At 38.1% G+C, this 23,966-nt stretch overlaps 1 protein-coding gene across 2 annotated transcripts in view; it reads right to left on the bottom strand.

Moving 5' to 3' along the window:
* The window catches only part of grik4 (glutamate receptor, ionotropic, kainate 4), a 329,903-nt gene that overhangs the window by 229,454 nt on the left and 76,483 nt on the right, over positions 1-23,966 (bottom strand). For both annotated transcript variants that reach the window (XM_051861113.1, XM_051861111.1), the window contains one exon: positions 3,528-3,675. The gene's annotated coding sequence lies outside the window, so the exon portion shown is untranslated. The remainder of the gene's footprint in view (positions 1-3,527; positions 3,676-23,966) is intronic.

Raw genomic sequence — 23,966 nt, 5'->3', positions numbered from 1 at the left:
CACAGGCAAGGAAATCCACAAATGGCAAACACGAAACACAACCATACAATGAACGATACCGGACAATACTGAACTGAAAACACAAGACTTAAATACACAGACAAACGAGGTGGGTAACTGAACACAGCTGGTAGTGATAATGAAGGTGATCAGTAACTATGGTGACAGACTAGTGGCGGGAAATGGTACAACACAGAACTCCAAACAGGGTGAACATGTGACAATTGCTCTACAGTATGTTATTAAACCAAAATCAGTAATAATCAAGGCAGCTTTCGTTAAATGAACACAAAGAGAAATTATATTTAACAATTATATTTATGGTTATTGTCATTTACAGACACCAACTGAAAAAAAAAAAAATCACAATACATCACAGTCATCACGATATTCAGAATATTGCTTCATTTTATATCGACAGCAATGGCTTAAGTTTGTTGTAAAATGTGGGTGGGACAGGAGGGAGTGAGTGAGTGAGTGAGTGAGTGAGTGAGTGAGTGAGTGAGTGAGTGAGTGAGTGAGTGAGTGTGTGTGTGTGTGTGTGTGTGTGTGCGTGTGTGTGTGTGTGTGTGTGTTTGTACAAAAAAAAAATTAATAATAATAACATTACAATGTCCAGAAATCAATTTCAATAGCACACTGAGTTTAATTTGATGACACAGAACTCTTACATCTACTATAATAAAATATGAAGTTGGTCTGGCGGTAGAAGCCGAAGGTTCTGGGTTCTAGTCCGCCCTCATATACAGTAGTTTTGTTTTGTTTTTTCTCATTAAAGTACTGGGTGATAAATGTGAATTTATCACCCAGTACTAGATTGAGGAAAAAAAACAAAACATTCAGTTCAGAGTTAGTCAAAAACGCATTCACACATTCCATACAGGACGTAGTGTAATTGCTGATACGTCCTGTTGTGTCAATACAAAGGATGTAAATTTAGTCGGATGCATGCAGCTTTTAAAAAAAACAAAAAAAAAACAGAGACCTTCCCTTCAAAATCCCTGCACAACCAATCACAGGAGACACATTTGAGATGCATGTTATTACCCGGTGTAAACAGGCCCATAAAGTACATATGCTGCCTTCAACAGCTGAGACCATTTGTTTTGTAGTTGTAACTATGAATATAATATACATAGTTTATTATGTGACTTATGTGTCAGATCAAAAAATTAACAAATTGAAGTACCCATTTAAGCATACAAAGAAACAGTTAGTTGCATTGGAAACCACAAGGCAGCAATTATTTTCCAGTCTTGCAAGGGCTGACCAGCTTTCTCAAGTGAGAAGCCAATTATGTTTTGCCTTGGCACTGCTTTATGAGGTGTTGCCATTACTAGCTAACGATGCATTTTCGAAAGTTATATTCAATAATGACATTTACACAAAGAGCAGCCCGCAGTAGATATAGCAGTCCATTCCAGGCAGTGGTGAAACGATGCATCATATCACTATTGAAGCTCTCAGTAACAGTAACAAGATAGTAATACTTTACAATAAGGTCTCATTTGTTAATGTTAGTTAATGCATTAGCTACATTTATAGTATAGAAATATACTTTTATAGCATTTAATGATTTTTGTTAATGTTAGGTAATTCACATACAATTCTTAATTGTTTGTTCATATTAGTTCATATCAGTGCATTAAAGGGTTAGTTCGCCCAAAAATGAAAAAATTTCATCAATTACTCACCCTCATGTCGTTGCAAACCCATACTACTTTTGTTTATCTTCAAAACACAAATGAAGATATTTTTAATGAAATCTGAGAGATTTCTGTCCCTCAATTGACAGTCTATATAAAAAATATCTTCATTTGTGTTCCGAAGATTAACGAAAGTCTTATGGGTTTGGAATGACACAAGGATGAATAATTAATGACAGAATTTTTATTTTTGGATGAACTAACTAATGTTAACAGATACAACAGTGACACTTCACAATAAGGTCTTATTAGTTAACGTTAGTGCATTAACTAACATATTGTAACAAATGTATTACTTATTGTTAGTCTTCGTTAATCGTAGTTGATAAAAATACAACTGTTTATTGTTGGTTCATTTCAGCACAGGTCCAATGAATAATATTATCAGATACAACTTTTTTTAATAAAATAAAATAAAAAATTTTTAATAATGTATTAGTTCAATAATGTATTAATGTTCAACAATTTAATAATAATTTAGAAGTATTTTTCATTGTTAGTTCATGTTAACTAATATAGTTAACTAATGTTAACAAATGAAACCTTATTGTAAAGTGTTACCAAGAAGGTACTGTAAGAAATTAGTCAAATGAGTCTTAACTGTTTGAGTGTTAACTGTTTGGTTACCAACATTCTTAATCTTTTTTGTGTTCCACAGAAGACAGAAAGCCAAACAGGTTGAGAACAACAGGTTTAGAAACAGGTTTAGAACCTAATGGCTAGTAAATGATGACAGAATTTTCATTTTTGGATGAACTATTCCTTTAAAAAAAACACTATGACAAAATCAGATTGTTTTATATAATTAAAAAAAAAAAAAATTAAAAGTGAGCATTAGAAGACAATAGTTAATCTAAATGTAAAAAAGAATGAAATTAAATATCCAATATCAACCCATGTTACAGATTAATTTAAAAAACAAAAACTAATATCAAACAAAACAAATATTGTAGCAATATACTGTACTGTATACAGTCCAAACAAAAAATCAGTTTGCGACCAAAAACACAGCCACTCTGTGTCCTCCAGTGATACAATCACTGCAAGTGAGAACATGGCACATACAAGTTCTTTGAAGTTCCCTCTCTTTACTGAGCACAGTGGGACATATGCGAGGCCACGGAATGATCCCAGCCCTTCTCTCATATTCCCTCTGTGAGCTTCCATTTTCCAATAAATCGCCGACATGTCCAATAACCCCCTTTTGTACAACACCAACAATCTCCTAAACCTCATTTTCAAGCAACTGAAATGAATTAAAAGCCAAACTGTAAAGAGAAGTTTTGATTTATCTTGTATTGGGTTCTGCATTTTAATGGTTAATTAAGTATGTATTAGGTACACATATAAAACAACTGAAAAATAAGACAACTATCTGACAGATATGCATGTCAAAAACTGGCTGCCATGGTTACTGGAGAACTTTGTGACTCAAGGCAGCTTTGTTCTCCTCTCTCTCTCTTTTTCACTCTTTCACCTCAAGCAATAAATCTGTGCTACATTTATAATCACAATAATTCTGGCCAGCTCATATGGCTCTGCGTGCACAACATGGCAGGTTTCCAAATAAAATGCAAAGTGCTGAAGCGGACAAGTGTTGTTTGCAGTCCATCATTGTTTCCGAGCCTTAAAAAAAGTAATGTCTGTGGTACAATTAAGCACATCAAACACTCCTTCACCTCTCCGGCACATTCATAAATATTCAACGGACAGTAATAGCCATCCACGGTGCATTCAAGACAAACACGAACACGGCTTTAACACTACAGCAGGTCTGATTGGAGGGAGCATAGTGGAAGCTCATTACTATATATCTCATACCTTTGATCTCCGGAGGCGTGAAGCTCTAATCCATCTTGAGGCGCAGGAAGTTGTTGGTCTAGTAGTGGGCACTCAGATCCAGAGCAGCACTCCACATCACAGAGTCTAGTCCACTCCACCTAAACCCACCAAACGCTGGGGGACGGACCTGTTGGAAGAGACAGTGAATCAGGTATGCCAATGCATATGAAGTATCAATGTGAATCTTACAAAGCTCTCGTCATACAACAGCAATTCAGCAGTGCGCGAGATGGAGCGGAACATGGAAAATGAAGTACACCCCGGCGTTTAGGCTCCAAAAAGGACAAAAAAGCTGCATAATATACCATCCAAACCATAAAGTAATAAATAATACATGAGTTATATTATTTGTAAAAAAAAATAAATAAATAAATAAAATAAAATAAATATATATATATATATATATATATATATATATAAATTATTTAAAATTAATTTATAAAAATGCAGATATGTTGTATAACAAATAAATAAATAAAATAAAGTATTATAAAAATAGTGCAGTTGTCCAAGGTTTTCTTCTGTTTGGAATTTGAAAAGAAAGATCCCACAATTTATCTTTTTTTGGCGCACAGAAAAAAAAAAATAGGGCATACTTGTTTGGAACAACATGAGTAAATGCTGACACGACTATCTCTTGAAATACTTGGCACAATCAAATTGGATTACCGCCCTGAAAAGAATCTGGCATGTACTGCAATCAAGCAATGCAAATACTTCACAAGTCTGTTAAATCTTTCACTTACATGGAGTTGTTACATAACCACAAATACATGTATTCTGTAACTTAAAATGACCTTCCACAATCAATGCTGGAGAAAAAACACTTTAAATTTAGCATCCGGAGAAAGTCTGGCATATAAGCAAGGCTGAGTAATAGTACAATTTATTATTTAATTTCCTTGCTATTTATACGTAGCTTTTGCTTTCAAATTGTCCTTGCTTAATCTTTTTTCCCTCTCCACTGCATCGGCATGACATTTTCTAGCTCTGATATTTTTGTGCATATTTTATCTGTCTGCCATTCAACTGTGTTGTGAGGGGCAACATGCGACCTTAAATCTCACTGCCGTAAAATAAGCAGTACATGTCAAAGTCGCATCTTATTTGTGAATAGTGTGTGGATCTAAATGAATTTGTTACTTGTCCTCAACAGAGAAATCTCATTAGCTCATTAGCATTCTAAACATGCCACTGCGCAATATTGCCAGTTAATTTTAAGCTAAATGAGAAAGTAAATGTCATTTACAAGATGAACATTAATGTAACCTCACTGCATGTTAATATTGCCCTTTCTCAGATGAGGATTAAAAATGTTCCTAATGATGACCCAATCATTTAACACTAGCATCACAACCACCTGAGGATTCCCGACAGCTCCCACCTGTGAGATGTTATAACTAGAATAACTAGAGAGCAAAGCTTATGCAAGTGCCCTCTTGCATTTAACACTCCCGTTTAATCAGAGTATCTAAGTTTATACTCTATATACCAGCTCTTAAAACCTACATGCTAACTATGGACAGATAAAGGCCTTTATATTTAAACAGTCATGTAATCCAATCCAACTCACTGCTCTAAAAATACAGAACCTGGCCAGCCTTTTTTTGCATATTCAATGTTTATTTGATTTTATCAGATAGCTGCCATAACTGTTCAAGTTTAATATATAATAATAATGTTAATTGAACCTATAAACTTTCAGTTACCAGCCAGGCTTGTTAACCAATATGGCAAACCATACCAACACAAAGAATGTACGTTATGCTAACTTTTGAAGTAAAAACAAGTTTGACAAATGTTAGGCTTTAGCAATCCACCAAAAACTAACTTGTCTTACTAGATAATTTAACCATACTTTGATGCATGCTACATGTTACTTATTACCATATTCACGTACTATGATATTTGGTAGATGGCACTTCAAGATAATGCTGTGGCACATTTTGCCACTTTTTTGTTAGCATTAGTCCACACTGAATCACAAAATCTCATTAAAATTCAAAAAAGCTCTAATTTCATTTACAAACCACCTTATCCCGAGGTACTGTCTTTAATCTTTCACATTTTGTCAGGTCTCCAAGTAGAATGCTAATTGTCCTCCCAAAAAACGCCATTTTCAAAGTTCTTTCCCTGTCAAAAAAGTTCTAATTTGTCTCTACGTAACTGCAAAAAGATCAGAGGTGCAGATCTATTCAGAAGTTTCAGGGAGACCGTGCGCACAATCTGATACATCAAATGAAAATTCTCACATGAAAACAGTTTAGGGAGATTGAAGGCATAAAGCATGTCCTTTTTCCCCAGGCAGGAGTGAGACAGTGACACAGTTTGACTGTGTGCTCAGTGTTCCCGCAGTGCCACCTTCCCACTCAGCATTGTAGACAACTGCACTGGGGACTGACTCTCTCTCTCTCTCTCTCGCCATTTCACTTCCTCTATACCTCGAACCACCAGCGGAAACACATCAGAGTCAATGAAGCTTCCCAACTGTCCCTGCACTCACAAAAGATAAAAAGTTATGCCAATGGCTGAGGGGCTTGAGAGGAGACAGCAGTGTGGGATGATGGGAAAGCAGACCATATAATACAACACTATAGAAGTAATGAAGCTGTGATATTCAAGGAGGAGGAAAATTCATGTCCACGCCACCGTGGGGAGAATCTTCTGGCTGCGTGGGACCATCAAGAATTTATTCAGTGAATAAGTTGGGATGTTTATTTTGCTAGTCCATTTAGTCAGATTAGTAGATGGAGAGACTTCATTTCATAAATCAAATGGCTTCAGTTCAATTGGCTTTTTTTGATGCCAAGCAGTACTGTTAAATGAAAGAAAGCTGCATGAATATACTTTGACAGGCATAAATGGTGCTTTGAAAGGAAAGTGTCTTTGAGGTTTGGAGATGAAATCAGCTCTCATTCTCTGTGGCAGGTTCTGGAGATGTGCGGTCTGATTGAAGGGCTTCAGAAACACTCCTAAAATATCTTGGGGGTGGGACCGGGGAGCCGTATTATCTACTGAAGAACATGTCATTCACTGTCGGACTAGTAAACATGTTGTTTCCCCAATCAAACATTTTCAATTTACAGATATGTTCATTAGGCTTCAGAAGCAAACTCGTATGAAGGCAATTAAGGTAATAGCTGTAATGGGGAAAAATCCTGGCTTGTTGTTGTAATGAATAATACATTGCTATTCATGCTGTTGTTCCACTTGAAGGGGATTTAGAGCAGATTAAAGTTAATCTAACAGATCACATTTGCCTGTTCCTTATCAAACATGCAGAACGCATTAGCATTGTCTCAATGAAATCAGCAATTTCTGATTAGACAAAATTCAATGCGGCTTTATTTGACATATACGTTCTGCTGGGGTAATTTGGGGAATGTAACACTACTCAAATGATTGTAAAACACGTTTTAACACAGTGGTTCACTACTGCTTCAAAGTTTTACTTTGAACATCAAGAGGTAACTAAACACTACTAATATTGTTTATCGTATAAAGGAAAACAAAAAAAAAAATATGTTAATATATGTTAATTGCTATATATGTTAATTGACTGCATAAGATTGCAAAATTATGAAATTGATCAAAAGTGACAGTAAAGAGATTTAATATGTGATTTCTATTTCAAATAAATGCTGTTCTTTTGATCCATCACAGAATTCTATTCATCAAGGTTTTCATAAAAACACTATGCAGCACAACTGTTTTCAACATTGAAAATAATAAGAAATGTTTCTTGAATGTTTTTTGAATGTTTCTAGCACCAAATCAGCATATCAGAATGATTTCTGAAGGATCATGTGACACTAAAGTTTGAAAAAATAAATGAATTTTAGGAAAAAGTAGAAAACAGTTATTTTCAATAATAATAATAATATAAAATAAATGCAGCCTTGGTGAGCATAAGATACTTTCCGTTTCGAGGGAACTCACGCTGCGTCACGGCTTTTTCCGCCCAGGGAGAAAGCCCGTCGTTTCAGCACTCCAGTTCTGAGCAAGTGGATGTGTTGAGCGTCGGAATGGGGGAAGATGATTCGCCATCTCTTTCCCCAGCATATGAGGAGCTGGTGGAGGTGATAACTCGCGCTGTGTCTAAGTTAAACATCAATTGGCCAGCCGTGAAAACTGCCGCTCGTCCAAAAAGCAAACTAGACGAGCGCTTTCTAACACCAAGCACAACACCTTCACCACGGGGCCTTCCTTTCTTTCCTGATCTGCATAATGAGTTATCTACATCGTGGAAAAAGCCATACTCCACACGTATTTTCAGCCCTCAAGTTAAGGTTTATTCTGATATAAGGGGGCTGAAAGAGTATGGCTATGGGGCGATGCCCAGGGTTGAACAGACGCTTGCGAGTTATCTGTCCCCTGGTGCAACATCGTCCCTGAAGGTCCCGACGCTTCCCACAAAACCATTAAGAACTTCATCTGGGTTTGTGGGAAAAGCGTATACGGCAGCAGGTCAGGCTGGTGCATGTATGCACACTGTCAATACTGCAGGCTTATCAAGCCGATCTGCTGAGGGATTTGGATGGCGAGGAGGGGATTGGCCCTGACGCAGTTCGAGAACTGTGTCGAGCCACAGATTTATCTCTTAGGGCCACCAAGGAGACCGCCAGAGCAATAGGGCAGTCTATGGCAGCCTTGGTGGCAACAGAGAGGGCTTTTCTCCTCGACGCCCTGCTTGCACTCTCTGGCCTCTTCGGCAACTCCGTTAATACAGTCATCGAGAGGTTTCAAGAAACCAAGAAGCAAGCGGAGGCTTTTAAAAAAATTCAACCACGCCGCCATCCATCCTCTGGGGCTGCTGGGCGTGAGCAGTGCAGCCGTATAGCTCCTCATATCGAGCGCAGCAAAAAGAGAGTGTCGCATCTCGTGCTCCACCTCAACGATACGGTGGACTGGCACAACACTCTCAACCGAAGCCTTCGAAGCCGAAGACTGATCTGAGGGTCATTCTTCAGGCTAAGAAGGCTTCGGGTCTAAAGAGGTCCTGACGCCAGTGGTGTCAGACCTCTGAGGGCAGCCCCCCGTGGGGTGGAACGGTGTACACCTCATTATACTGCCAACCCCGCCACCCTTGGTGCTTCGGGGCACAGCGGTTTCCAGCGAGTTTGTGCTTCAGCGCTCACAAGACACTGCGTCAATAGACACTGCGTCACACTCGCAGCCTCTGGTTATGTAACAAGAAGTAAAGACCCTGTTAGCAAAGGAGGCTATAGAACAGGTCCCTGTAACCGACAGACAGTCAGATCCATATTAGATCTACGTCATCTAAATCGTTCGGTCAGAAAACTGAAGTTCAAGATGTTGACACCGAGTCAAATCGTGACGCAAATCAGGTCCGAGGACTGGTTTGTCACAATAGATCTAAAAGACGCATACTTCCATATCTCCATCCTTCCACAACACAGGAAATTCCTGAGGTTCGCTTTCGGGGGCGAAAGCGAACCTCAGGATTTCTTGGGGTGGTATGGGATTCAGTGACGATGCGGGCCGTTCTCTCGCCCATTCGCATAGCTGTTATTCTATCAGTCGTGAAAGAATTGAGACTAGTCCAGTCACTCACTGTAAAACAGTTTCAGAGACTACTGGGTCTGATGGCAGCAGCGTCCAACATAAAACCTTTTGGCCTGCTGTACATGAGACACTTACAGTGGTGGCTCAGGACCAAAAGGTTTTCCCTGAGGGGGAACCCACTTCGTATGATCAAGATCAGACAACACGTCGGTGGTCTCTTACATAAATCGACAGGGGGGTCTGCGTTCGCGTCCACTATGCAAACTGGCGCACCAGATCCTCCTGTGGTCCCTGGGGTAGATGCTCTCCTTGAGAGCAATCTATATTCCGGGGACCCAGAATATAGGAGCAGATATCCTGTCGAGACAGGGGCTGAGGCCAGGGGAATAGAGACTTCACCCCGAGGTGGTGAAGCTCATATGGGAGATTTATGGCCAAGCGGAAGTGGATCTGTTTGCGTCTCAGGATACGACGCACTGTGCACTTTGGTTCTCACTCACACATCCAGCTCCTCTGGGATTGGATGCCATGGTACAGATGTGGCCGAGGCTACATCTGTATGCGTTTCCCCCAATTGTTCTGCTCTCAGGAGTTCTGGAGAAAATTCGCCAGGAAGGGATAAGTCTACTGCTGTTAGCGCCTTACTGGCCGACTCGGATATGGTTCTTGGACCTTGTATCTCTCCTCGTTGGCTCACCTTGGAAGATTCCGATCAGGAGAGACCTTCTATCTCAGGCGGAGGGCATGATATTTCACCCCCACCCAGAAATGTGGAACCTGTGGGTTTGGCTTCTGAGGGGGCCCAACTCATAGAATCTGGTCTCTCAACTGAGGTTGTAGAGACCTTTCTTCACTCCAGAGCTCCTTCCACAAGAAAACTGTATGCCTTCAAGTGGAAACTCTTCACTTCTTGGTGTCATGAGCGACAGTTAGATCCAGTCAACTGCGCTATCGGTACAGTGCTAGAGTTCTTACAAAGTCGTTTTTCATCCGGGTTGACCCCATCTACACTGAAAGTGTAAGTTTCATCTATCTCTGCCTACCATGCCCCTGTGGATGGTACCACTGTGGGGAAAAACCCATTGATGACTTGTTTCCTTCATGGCACCCAGAGGATGAGGCCTGCAACATGCACTAGGGTCCCTGCTTGGGATTTGGCTATTGTTTTAGAAGGTTTATCTACAGCTCCGTTTGAGCCACTTGAATCCGTCTCAGAAAAGTTTGACACTGAAAACTGTTTTCCTTCTTGCCATTTCTTCCCTTAAGAGAGTAGGAGACCTTCAGGCCCTTTCTGTATCCCCAACCTGCCTTGAGTTTGCACCAGGGATGGTCAAAGCGTTCCTTTACCCTAAACCGGGTTATATCCCTAAGGTTCTGACCAATGTTCCTCGGCCTATAGTGCTGCAGGCCTTCTGTCCTCCTCCGTTCTTGAACCCAGACCAGGAAAAGTTTAAGCTTTTGTGTCTAGTGCGAGCATTAGACACATACGTCCACAGAGCTGCCCTGTGGAGGAAAGCGGATCAACTATTTGTGTGTTTTGGACCGCATAACAGGGGTCACCCTGCGTCCAAACATACAGTAAGTAAGTGGATAGTCGAGGCTATTTCACTTGCCTACGAGGTCTCTGGTCAGGCTCTTCAGTGCTCTCGTCCTAGTGTGCCACAGTTTCACACAGACAGGCATTTTGTAAGTACGGCATTTTGCGTCTCGTTCCCTATCTCAGGGAACTATGGTTACATATGTAACCTGAGATGTTTCCTACACACACACACGACTGTGTATGAATATGAATCATAACCCAGTTTCTAGATTTTACTTCTTTCTCACTTTTGAAAGTCTTCAAAAGTTACTGGTAAATATCACAATAAACAAACAAAGAAATAAAACAAGAGCCTTTGCAGACACAGTAGTAACATAAAAATGCAAATACATTATAATGCTGTCTTTGTTTAATGCCTAGCAGTAATACTAATGAATGCACAGTCAAAAATAATTGCTACATCTGTAATCCCAGAGACACTCCACCCTCTAATGAGTTTCCCAGCCGACACAGGTGTTCACTCACACGTTTATAGCAGGGCTGAATTTGAAGAGGGCCAGACAGACACCTCTGCTGCTTCTCCACATTTAGGTTTTTGCCTCATGGCTGGCATGTTTTGATTTTGCCTCATTCACAGTTGTCAGAAACAGTACTGACATCTTACTTTAACCAGGCAATTAAGTTTTTCCTCCAAAACACATACGCACACTTCCACAGCCATGGTGGGAAAAAAGGAACAAATAAAATAACTTTGCAGCATGTAATATAGTTGTAAAATTGATTAAAAATGACTGAAGCTGTGGCCTAGCAGTCTACATCAGAGATTTTTAAACTTCTTACTGCCAAGGACTCCCTAATGTGATGAATCCCATGTGATCTAAAAACATAAAGGCAGCTAAATGTATTTTTGCATATAATGACTTCTGTGTGGAAAAATGGTCAACATAACAATATAAAAACAACATTGTTCGCAAAATTAAACAACTGAATTTTATATTGCCATTGTACTAAAGTCCAAAAAATATTAAAATGTTATCTGGAAAATCATTTATTTTATGTCAAATATTAAAGTACTACTAGAGCATGGTTTCTCAACTGGTTTTGCCATGGGACCCATATTTTCCTATGGTCACTAAGCCGCAACCTAAATTTTTTGAAATCTGAACCAAGCAAATTTATTTCTCAAGAATGGTTAACACACAAGTACCGTCCCACTTTACCTAACATACACATAAATTGTAATAATATCACTAACACTGATGAATAAACAAAAGCTAAGGCTATTAAATAGCAGTCTCAAATTAGTTTTTCATAATACAATAAAGTTAGTAAGTTGGTATGAGCCACCACAACAATCATCAAAAATAAAGAAAAATAGCCCAGTGAAATTAAAGTGGTATTTTGGGTTAAGGTTACAGAAAATACAGTTACCATGGTAAATACACAATACTAACATGAACTGTTAATAAATCCTGATGAATAGAATGAACATCATACCTGCATGCAAATCCTTCCCAGTTAACACACGATGTACTAGTTAGGTAATTTATTGGGAATTTCATGACTTACTAATTGACAACGTAACTACGACAGTGCATGCTCAAAATTTCATTTGCTCTTTTACAGTATACAGTGCACACCTCCACATTTGGTCGCAACTGAAGAGTGCGCGCTTGAGCACAGTATAACGTCTGACAGGACAGGAAAGTTCATTTTTCTAAGAGTGAGAGAGTTTTTTTTTTCCCATTTTTTTCTCATATTTGTCCATATAGGTGCTCAGCGCCTATATAGCCAATAGTTCATGATAGGCTATAGTTAACAAGTTTGTGAATATTTTGAATAAAAAAGGAAAAACGAAATAAAAGTGATACATCTGTCATACAGCGCTATTGTGCCTGCGTGACGCGTTGCCCCCCACCTTAATAATAAATGTGCACATATTGTGAATTAATTTTAAACTTAGTAAGCTAGCTTTTTTGGTAGCCTTCAGTAAATTAACTTCTCTAAGAAAACATCAGTTGGCCATATTGATTAAAAAAAAAAAAAAAAAAAAAAAAAGATATAGTTCACAAAAAAAATAAAATTCAGTCATCATTTACTCAGCCTCATGGTCCAAAAGTTTGTGTCATAAATTCTATGTTGAATTAAATAAAATATTTCTTTCTGAATCTATGTTTTGTAATGTCTATTTGATGCTTTACACAATAATGACTTTAAATGATCTTTTGGGGATAATTTCTCAGGCATATTTAATGTACAATAAATTTGCGATTAAGTAGATTAATCGGCACATCGTGTAAATCTCAATTCTCATTCCTCCGATCTCTCACCAAAAAATGTCCCATCTCCTCGCCACACTCCTGTCAAAATAAAAAGCACAGAAAAGTCCAAAATGAAACATACAAAAAAAAAAAAAAAAAAAATTCTGAATAGAGCATCACTCTTAGATAAGATACAAATGAGTTGGTAAAAGCATTTTGCTTCCAACTTCAATTCCACAGTACATATCCTATACACACGATTACCTCTGACGCACACGCTCCACATGTGCACAATAAATGAAATCCGAGTCATATTCAAAGCCTGGACTGATTGTTACTGTTGTGTGGCGGTGTCATCAATCTTCATTGTTAATTCATAGAATGACACAATATAAGCCAGTGGAATGAATCCTGAGCCGCAGCGAGACCACCAGCCAATCTGCTGCGCACTGCCAGATTGACGGCCGGCGCAGGGAGCCCTCCAGTTAGGAAGGAATACAGTTCGCTATCAGCCTGAGCCATGACCCCAATTGAAAAGGCATATGCAATGTGCTGTGGGAGGAGACCATACGGTGGAAAAAGCCAAAGCCAGCTGCAGGGGACCGATAAAGCCATTGGAATTCATCGTCCGTCTCTTAAAGCCTGTCGTCCTCCCCAGGTGGATGTGACTGAATGTGTTACCTGACACAAAGAGAAGCGAATGCTACAATGCACAAACATGGTCATCAACTCAAACACGCCACGAGGATCAGAAACTGTGATGTCATGCTGGTAATGCGCAGACGCAGTGCGGGACCGTCTGATGAACTACTGGATTGAATGGAACAGAGAAGAGAGTAACAGAGACAGGCAGAGATGGAGAGGCTGGCCAGTTAGCACAGATCAATTTCGAAAAGCAATAGCTCAGCACTTCTGGGCGTGCACACCTAATTTTGCTGCGTACAGGGAGTATTTGGAACAGCACTTCACCTGACATCTGCAACTTGTCATGACATATTGAATAGTGAAGTAAAATGTCTCAGTCAGTGGAAAACAATAGAATTCTGTCTATAGACCCATTTGGATGGGACTACTACTGCCCTATAGGTAAGATTGCATTGAATTCACAAAAAAAGCATTATAAAAAAACTATAGGAGAACTCATGTTCAGCTAACTCAGGGGACTCTTCCTGTAGGAATGTCTGTGATTGCAATATACTATCTTTTAACAATGTTTCTCATTTATTTTGACTTTTGTCGACGTCAGCTAAAACTGAATTTCTTGAAGCGCTGCCTGGTGCTCCTTCATTATATAGAGAACTTTTTGTCAAGTTTCTACATAAAACAACAGTTGGTTCAAGTACCTCTGACATCTCTAATATATGTAGGGGATAATGTACAGTCAGTTGGTCATCACTGCAAAATAAACCCAGACAGGGTGATTATTTGTGATAATGAATAGTCACCCAATTTTTTTGCATGGCCACTTAACCGAAAAGTACGTATAGGGCTGCCACTAACAATTACTTTGGTAATGGAGTAATTTTGACTATTAATCAAGTAATCAGATTTTTATTTTTTTTATGGTACTAAAATTAGACGTAAGCAAACAATAGCTTTAATAGCCTGTAATTTGCCGGTTACACGTTTTGTTTTGTTTTTTTAAATCGAGTACTCAGATTTAATCGAGGAATCATGACAGCCCTAAATACGTATTTGGACAAGAAACACTTTTTAGAAATGATAGAATGACAGATAGATAGAATGACAGACAGAACAACAGATAGAACAACAGACTGACTGACAGACAGGCAGACACAGACAGACAGACAGACAGACAGGCAGACACAGACAGACAGATAGACAGATAGACAGATAGATAGACAGATAGAATTATGTGATGACATTCATTAATCATTCCCCACCTGCAGCTTAATCAAATTTGATGATAAATTATATAACCCTTGGACCTTTTTGTGCATTGTGTCACTCTTTGAGAGCACATTTTCATTAAAAGACACAAGAAATTTACTCCTAAACAAGAGAAAGAAAATGAAAGGCCAAAGTATATGGAGCCAGAGAAGAAGAATTCGTTTGCTGGGCCTCTAACCAGAAAAAACAGTGATTCATCACAGAGCTGGAGCAGGAAATGATAAGAATGAAGTGTCTCAGAAAAGGAAGTGCTGTTATCTGACATTGTGAAAGAGAGAGAGTGAGGTGTGTGTGCCAGAGCCATCACAGGACAGAAGAGTCTCATTTAGGCATCAGTGGTGAATAGCAGTGAACTTCCTCTGGTCTGGAGACTGTGACGTGCCTGGACTCATGAGCAGCCATTTCCTGAAGCCGGGGCCTTAAATCAGACACAGGCAGCAGCTGGGCCATCAGCATCAGCCACCTCCAACCACAGGCGCGCAACCCTGAGAAAGGCCACATGGGAAAACAGCAGTGTTGTAGCACCCAAAGTAACACTCACTAATTCAGTGGTTCGCAACTGGTAAGTCTATTCCGACAGGATCGTGGACAGCAGGGAAAACAAAAAATGCTTAATGCAAATAGTAAAGTCCAACTAACTACCTTATTATACAAAGCTAGTTAATAATAAAACAGGCATACCAAAGGAAGTAGAAAATGTTGATGTCAAGGGCCGTACATCCAATTAAAGTACAGTATTCTGGCATGGCAAATTCATCTTTGGAAGAATCTAGTCAAGTTAGCAACATGGACAGGCTTAAAAAGTAATTAATACATGACAATTATTTCATATAGCCTCTATAAAATTAAATAAATAATATTAAATGAATACAATGAAATGATTTTAAGACATTTTGTGAGCTTTTTTTGGTACCATGTTGGGTCGCCACTCAACGTCTGTGAAGTAGTGTGCTGTGTGCATGTGATTTGAGGAATGTGCAGGGTAGAAATTCAACAGAATTTGCATTAAATCTGGTTGTTTTAACCAAGATTATATGCTTCCCTGTTATAGGCTAACCTGCAATTTTGCAAATTTTCCATTTGTTCCCTTTAATTCCCATTAATTCCAATAAATTCCTATAAATTCCCATTAATTCCCATGGAAAGTTTCCATCGTTAAAAGTTCCCGGAATTTTGCAACCCTACATTTGTTACAATTTAATGATTTGCACAATAATAATTTACTTAATTGAATATATTTTTTACAACCTTGTTGATCTAAAGTGTCATTTCTTATTTCAATCTACTGTTTCTCCACTAGAAAATGAATGGCTGTATAAAGCATTTATGAAAATGGTGTTGGATATTCAAGAACTAGAAAAAACTATATCACTATTGATGGTCGATTGTAGTCCTGATCCAGAAACCAATTGAGAACAACTGCCATAGGTGTCACCAGATGTCAGGCATCAACAAAAATCAATTAGGATAACGATGTCACAAGATATCTGCATTTTCTGAGACTATGAGAGCTGCTGTGTGCTGTGTAAATACAGCCTTCTTTCGGATGGGCTGACAGCTTAAACTAAAGTCTGTATCACTTTGACTTTCCAGCCTGGGGAACTTTGAGATATGCTCCAGGAAGACAAAGCTCACCAGATGGGTAATTTCAGAAACGTAGGTGTCATAGTGCAGCCTGTTTAAAAAGACAACAGCGATATAAAATGCAACATAAGGGCACCAGTGTGGGCGGTGCAGAAATGTGGACATTTACAGCTTCAACCTCAAGCAGATGGATTACATGTGGTGATTAGAAGCCTTATGACTGTAGCAAACATCCCATTATGGTTTTACGTCAATCCTTGTTAATTAAACAGATTGTCAATGTTGTGACACGGATTCTGCTCGCCACATCAAGCACGTGTTCATGTAAATAGATTCGGTCTTAGTCTCTCATAATTTAGCTGGTTTATGCTTCATCAGCAAGCAACAGCATTGGCTCCATGGATCTCATTCAGGACATGAGGAGAACTGATCGCGGTTATCACGACACTCCTGAGGACTACATTTACAGCTCATTTTCACAAGTGCCGCTCACAAATGCACACACATACTCTAGGTCTCTTTCCAAATATAGCTCCATTGGCAAGGGTTGGGCATAGTCACTAAGGCACTGCCAAGCGTGGCTGCTTCAATAAATGAGAAAATTTAAATGACTTTCACTAAAACTCTACAGAAAAAAAATCACAGTTCCCATATGTTTAATTACTAATGCAGATGTTGAAATTCATTAACATACTTAAAAAAAGAAATGCTGTATAAGTGGAAGCCTTTCCATATAATCAGGTGGAAGTTTTTGGACTGAAAAATCTGAAAAGACATTTTTTATCCTTTGAGTGGGAGTTTATTTGAACATACAAAAAAGGATTACAGCATAAAAGTTTAATTTTGGACATCACAAATCATGTACCACTAGTCCCACTAGCTTTCTTTCTACTCAAATTTTACTCATCTGAAGTGGCATGATTTTATGAATCATTCAAACTGATGAAAAACAACCATGATGACTCATACGATTCATTTGGTGTCTGTTCAAACTGAAGATTAACAAATGCAAATATGTGAAGACAAATGTTCAGATGGTGCAGCAAAGTAAATCAAAAACAAACAAACAAAAAAAAAAATCTGGCGAAAATCACAAACTAGAACTATTTAGTCTACCATACCAGCAAATGTCATGATGAAAGTTGTTGTTACACCCTGCTAAGATAAAACAAAGACTATCTTCAAGTGCAAAAAAAAAAAAAAAAAAAAAAAAACTTCTTTCACTGACATCTTTCTGATTGCACACCGGCTGCCACCTTGAAACTGCGTCAACAACAGAATGAGACCTGAAAACACAAGCCTGACATTAACGCTGAAGTTCACTTTGATTATTATAGGACAATATGTCATCTTTATCTTTCCCTGCTCGAGCTGATGTCATTAGACTGTTTCATTAAAGTCGCTCTGTGCAGTGAACTCATTCAAACTCATACTGCAGCTCATTACGGGCCCAGGGCTGCATTTGCTCATAAAGCACCCACATATCTATCATTTACTCTCTGTGCCTCTGTGTGTAAGAGAGTGTGTGTGTGTGACGCTTGTAACGGTACATTACATAAGTAAACTTGTGCTCCATCTAGCCAGGGAAGCAAATGCACCAGAATCTGAAACTGGACAGGACCGATTTCTCATTGGACAGACTTCATACGCCAACTCCACCGCTCCACTGTAACATCACGCACAGCCTTGCCACAAAATATATTCTAACCTTATTAACAAATGCATAATAGTATCCAAAAGGACTGTAACTGATTATAATGCAGCCAGAAGCCTCAAGAGCAAGTGTGGGACAAGGTCAAAAACAAATTGACGCGCAGTGGGTGAAAGGGTCGCGCATTAGCTTGCAAGGACAGTCGTCACCAAAGCTATTTCAACTTAGAACAGTGTGCAACGCACATTGCTAACTCAACAAGACAACAACAGATAAAATGAAATTACAGAGAATTGAAGCAGAACAAACATACCGGTGTAACGTTTTCATTTAGTTCTGTTTTTGACAGCAGAGATGGAAAGAGAAGATATTGCCAGTTATAGGATAAATATAATATATTGCGAGTGACAGTGTAGGAACATTACTTTAAAAGTAATGTGTTACAATATTGTTTAAAATTGTTTATTAAAAATATATAAATAATAATTATATAAATAATATACACAAAAAAAATGTTTCAATATTTTTCATTTATTGAAATATGTTTTACAAGAAAATACCAATTTCAGTGTGTTACTTGCAATTTGTGAAAATTTTTCTGCAACATTTTTTAAATATTTATTAAAAGTACAGCAACTAAAGTTACATGTTTACTTTTAATGAAAAGTAACATGTTATAGTATTGGGGGGGTTTTATATGTATATGTGTGCTAAATAAGTATTTTTTTATGGAAGGTAACTGATTAACAATATTGTAACATTACTTTTCATAAAATGTAAAGATGTAGCATAATATTGTTAGTCATTATAAAAAACATTTTCAGTTTTATTTGCTGATAAATAAAACAATTGTGTTACTATTTTGAAAATGACAAATTGTATCACTATTTTGAAATATATATATATATATATTATATATTTAAGTAAAAGTAACTGATATTATGGTCTAAATTTAACAAATAACAATTTAAAGTAAACCCATTCGCTTACATAAGACATGTTATCCCCAACAGTGGTGACTGAATGCTGCTTCATTTGAAAGGCTGCTTTCTTTTTGGCTCTCCAACTCCTCTTCACTCGTCCTCAGGTGTTTTGTCATCTTCCTGTGATGTATGTGTGAAACTATAGCATCCAAGAACACCTTGACCTTGGACTCTCTCACTCTGTGAGAATAAAAGCATTCTTTCCTTTCTTGAGATCCCAGCCTCCGTGTTCTGACACCCACCGTCATGATGCTCCTAGATTACCATGTATCTGTGTAATGTAGAGCCAAAGCAAGGTGAGCCAGGACATATGCGTCTCTCAGATAAGCATCTTGTCTGCAAGCAATAGATTGTGTCGCTGACTGTCTTCAATATCCGAGAGCCTTGGACTAATTTGACGGTCTCAATTGAGGATCGTCAGACAGTAATCGATTTTTCTCCCACTCAATTGACTGTATGAATCAGAGAATGGCCTGGAAAAACAAATATTAGTTCAAATATTTGTTCAAGTTCAAATAGTAAACGTCCCCTTGGAGATTCACTAGAAAGGGTCTGATCATCTTGCTACAACAATCCTTAAGTCGACCGCAGTTCTCTGCACACACACACACACATTTAAGTTCTCTTCTAAAAGCAAGTTGCCTTGCATGAAAGTAAATGATTCAAACACCCTACCAAGGCCACAACTCTGCTAGCTACATAAATTATGCTCTGCCCTTAACCAGCAACTAATTTCACACTTAGTTGCTGGAAAAAAAAGCATCTTAAAACAGCCCAAGCTGGTTTGCAGTTCTTAGTTGGTCTTCCAAATTGGTCAGGCTGGTCTGTTGGCTGGGTTTAGGGTTTCAGTTGGTCAGCCTGAGAGCCAAGTTGGTGGGCCAACTACCACAAGGGAATTTTTTTTTTAGAAAAACAGAAAAAGGTACTGGTAATTTTCTGCAATTATCTGCTAAATTCATTCAAAATATCAATTTAAAAAAATGCAAAAATTCCTTCATATCAGCACAATACATTGGCTCCATTAGAGTGGACCATTCCATTAGTACTGCATATGCGCAAGCAGAACGTTTACAGCTACAGTGAGTGTGAGCTCATTAGCAGCAGACCTTTGCTTATAAATCCATATCTAAATCTATAGTTAATTTCTATAGTGAAATAAATACGCTCATCCAAGGACATGCAAGTGTCTAAAATGCCTGTGCACAGTTCAGTTGAACAATAAAGTTTGAGAGTGCATGGTTTATCTGTCAATCAGCTGAGTGTGAAAGTTGTAGAGATTAGAATGACCGTGTTTCAGAGGTGTGTTATAAAATGGTTGGTGTATATACATATCGTTATTAAGAATAATGCACTGAGATTTCAATCACCAAAGAAGACACCATAATCCAGAGAATGAAAAGAAATAAGGCAGTTTTTTACTATTAAGTAAAGAAAAGTTAGGATTAGTTGGGATACATACCATCTAAGTGTATGGTATTCTAGGGAGTCTATCCATGGAAGCTTTGTATGATTGTTGATTATTTAATGTATCTGTAGCTGTCTTATACATTAACATGATGGCTATAATTGATATAGTTTATTTACAAATGTGTTCCTTATATTTTTATTTGCTTTATTAGTATCTGTATATATAAGTTAGACTTAGTTGTTCCCCTCTCACTTGGGGTAAGCTCTTGAAAAAAAAAAAAAAAGGTTCAGTTGAGTAAGAGAGAGAGAGAGAGAGAGAGAGAGAGAGAGAGAGGGAGGCAGAAAAATAAGGGTTACAAAAGTAAAAGAGCGAATAGTTGGTGTGTAGGGGCCCCATACCTGGAATTGCTTAGGGCCCCCAAATCACTAAGTCCGCCCCTGCTTATTGCAACAATAAATACATGCAATTCTGCCTCAGAATTTGAATCATGAGCATGTATATGAGTCCTTAAAAAATTTCCTCAGTCGGCAGCTCGCTAGGTTTTGGAACAGCGCGATAGGTACAAATTTAAAAATAATAGACAAGTTTTTAACAAATCAGAATTCACATAATACACAAAAACTTTCTCTGTGTACTCTTCCCAGAGGCTACTCATTTTATCTGATCTGTATGAGATGTTGACCTTTGCATTAGCAATGCAAGTAGGTCAAGAGCCGGAGCTCCGTATGAGTCTACACATGAATATGGTGATTCTCAAACTCTATATCTGGAAAGCTCACCCAGCCATCAGACTGATGAATGCAGTATTTGGCAGGTCGGCATCACATGTGTGATTTATGGCAGCATGATCCTGAACAGTGTTGATTGGCCTGATTGTTTCATTCAGTCCCAGGAGCTACCTGAGCAGCATACAGCCAGACAAGCGAAATCGGAAAATTTGCTTTCATGGTCAGGTAAAGATTGAAGAATGACTATGAGACTAGGTTCAAATAAAGATACTTTTGGACTAGTTTCTATTTGCAAACTTTCTGGGATCTCCATGCAAACAAAACAAAGAAAATATTATTGTACTGTGCAGACGGTTCCAGTAGCATTCGGTCTATGAAACGAGTCAGCGCTGTGGGGAGCTGCAATCTCATATTTCTTTCTCTCTATGTTTTCTTTACCTTCATCCGAGATGCTACCTAAAATAGGGAAAAGCTTTGCAGATGTGCACACATCAATTCCCTCTGTGGAATTTGCATCTGAGGTGAATGCTCACCATCTCACTCAGTATGTGATGTGTTAGCAAAGCCTGGGTTCATTCTAGGAAAAGACTCATTATCAACAGGCTAAACATTAAAAGCCCATTCAGTTACACAGCAGCATCAAATTACATTATGATAATCTCCATTGTCAGAGACAGATTCTGAGAAAGGCCTTTGGGGACACATGCAAGCATGCTGGCAAAACAACCTTGAGACATCTGGTACATTAGAGAGGTGAAAGAACTTTGCATATGCTATTGAAGTGTGCGGATGGTTCAAAACATTCGTAGAAATGCCAAATGAATTCAATTGAAGCGGAAAAACACGGATATGTATGGGTCTGTTTGTGTGCGGACTAATTAGGTGTCAATAATTCATGGAAACTGTAGAGATGATCTACCATATCAAGCCTTCCTTATGTCACAGTAATGAAGTGCACATTTGCCTATTCCTGCTGCTGCTTCCACATGGCCAACCAATACAGTTCAGGGCTCGACAATAAGGACTGCCCGATGGCCCGGGGCCAGTGTGAACGATGCTCGGGACAGTAGACGGAAATGTCACTTGCCCAATCGGGCCAGTGCTATAGGGTGTGCGTTATATATTGTCTATGATATCGTAATTGTTGATTTAAAATGCCCCTGTGTGTCTTTGATATTTATATAATTTAATATAGTTCACCAATATTACACGAAGAGCGCCATTTTTATCCAAATATAAGCATGATTACAAATGTGATATTGATTTTATACAACGTACAGTTTAATAAACAAGAAGTTTATATTAAGTGACTTACATTTATACACCAAATCGCTTGTTTCGCTCTATTTCGCCAATGAAAATAGTTCCAAACAAAGTCCACAGAATTGTTTTGCATCTCTGAGCAACACTTCCTGAATGAATCAGCTGTTTGAAGGAATCGGTTGAATCTCAATGACTCGCTCATTAACAGGGACTTACTACCACCTGGCGGGTTTAATTTCACATTTAAAGTATCTTTTCATTTTATAAATAATTTCAAATAACAGTATTTAACGTTTTATATTTTCAACATTTCAAAACATTATTTATGCATCTGTAACTGCTCTTGACTGAAAGTGTTTTGACTAAGCACTGTTTATTTCATTTATGTTTAATCTGTTGTATTTATTTGTGCTATTACTTGTAATTTTATTATTTGTTCCTATTTTATTTTGTTCAGAATTCTTTCAATAGAGTATATACATTAAAACTATTATTATTGTTGTTTTCTGCATTTCCTGATGTGCGTAATTCTAGAACCAGGCATGCAAATAAAAGCTATTGGCAGGTGCAATTAATTTTTAGTGAATTCCCCCGAGTAGTGCGTAGCAGCAGCACATCTGATGGAACATCAGTCAGGACTCGCTGGACTTGTCTGGACAGACGTTTATGAAAGTCTAATGGGCCCTCTGCAACTGAAGTGGAGTGATAAGAAAAAGCCCTTTTTATCCAGCTACACAATGTCTCTGCCATCACAGATTGATCCAACAAATACAACAGCTTGTGTTTGTTGGGTAAACAGACTTAAGTGTGAAATTACAGCTTTGGATTTGCCTCCTATACAGTGTCACACAAGATTGTGATGGCTGGAAGACAATTTCCGATTCTTTGCTACTTTCATTTTCACAATGAATCAGAAACATGAATGAACAGAAAATGAATTGAAACGGTGTTATGCGAGATAATTAGTTTTGTACTATTAAGTTGGTGTATTTTGAATATTCTCTTTAACATAAAGCTCCATATTAAATATAATTTTTATTTTAATTCCTTCAGTATTTGGCACAGGTTTCAAAATATTAAACTAAAATGAAAAAAAATATATAATCTGAATCAAAATCCCAGTGCATTTAAGATTAAAAAAAAAAAAAAAACTTTCTATGAAAGAAAGATGAATTACCATAGTTTAAAGAGAATTATATGGGTGGAATGATGACACTTTAGTAATTATGGGTCATAAGGTAGCACACATATTACAAGTTGGATCATAAGTAGGAGTTATTGAGATCCACGTTGTTATTGTACACTTTAGTATGGTACTTAACATCACTTTACTCTGGGGAGAAGGTTGCTGCAGTGAGGCTGTAGATAAAGTGTGGGTGGAAAAGAATGACAAGTACATTTGCTTAATCAAGAGAGATGCATTCTTTGGTGGTTGTCTGAGCTGTTGCATCCTGAATGTATAATGTCTATCTCATCCATAATCTTGTAAGCCTCTGTAATAGAAGTTACATATCTTCTATACTGCAATGTATACCAGCAAAGGCATCCAAGTAACTCCACAAT

Source organism: Ctenopharyngodon idella, chromosome 15, assembly GCF_019924925.1.
Source record: "Ctenopharyngodon idella isolate HZGC_01 chromosome 15, HZGC01, whole genome shotgun sequence".
NCBI lineage: Eukaryota > Metazoa > Chordata > Actinopteri > Cypriniformes > Xenocyprididae > Ctenopharyngodon > Ctenopharyngodon idella.
This window is presented reverse-complemented; position numbering and strand designations above follow the sequence as displayed.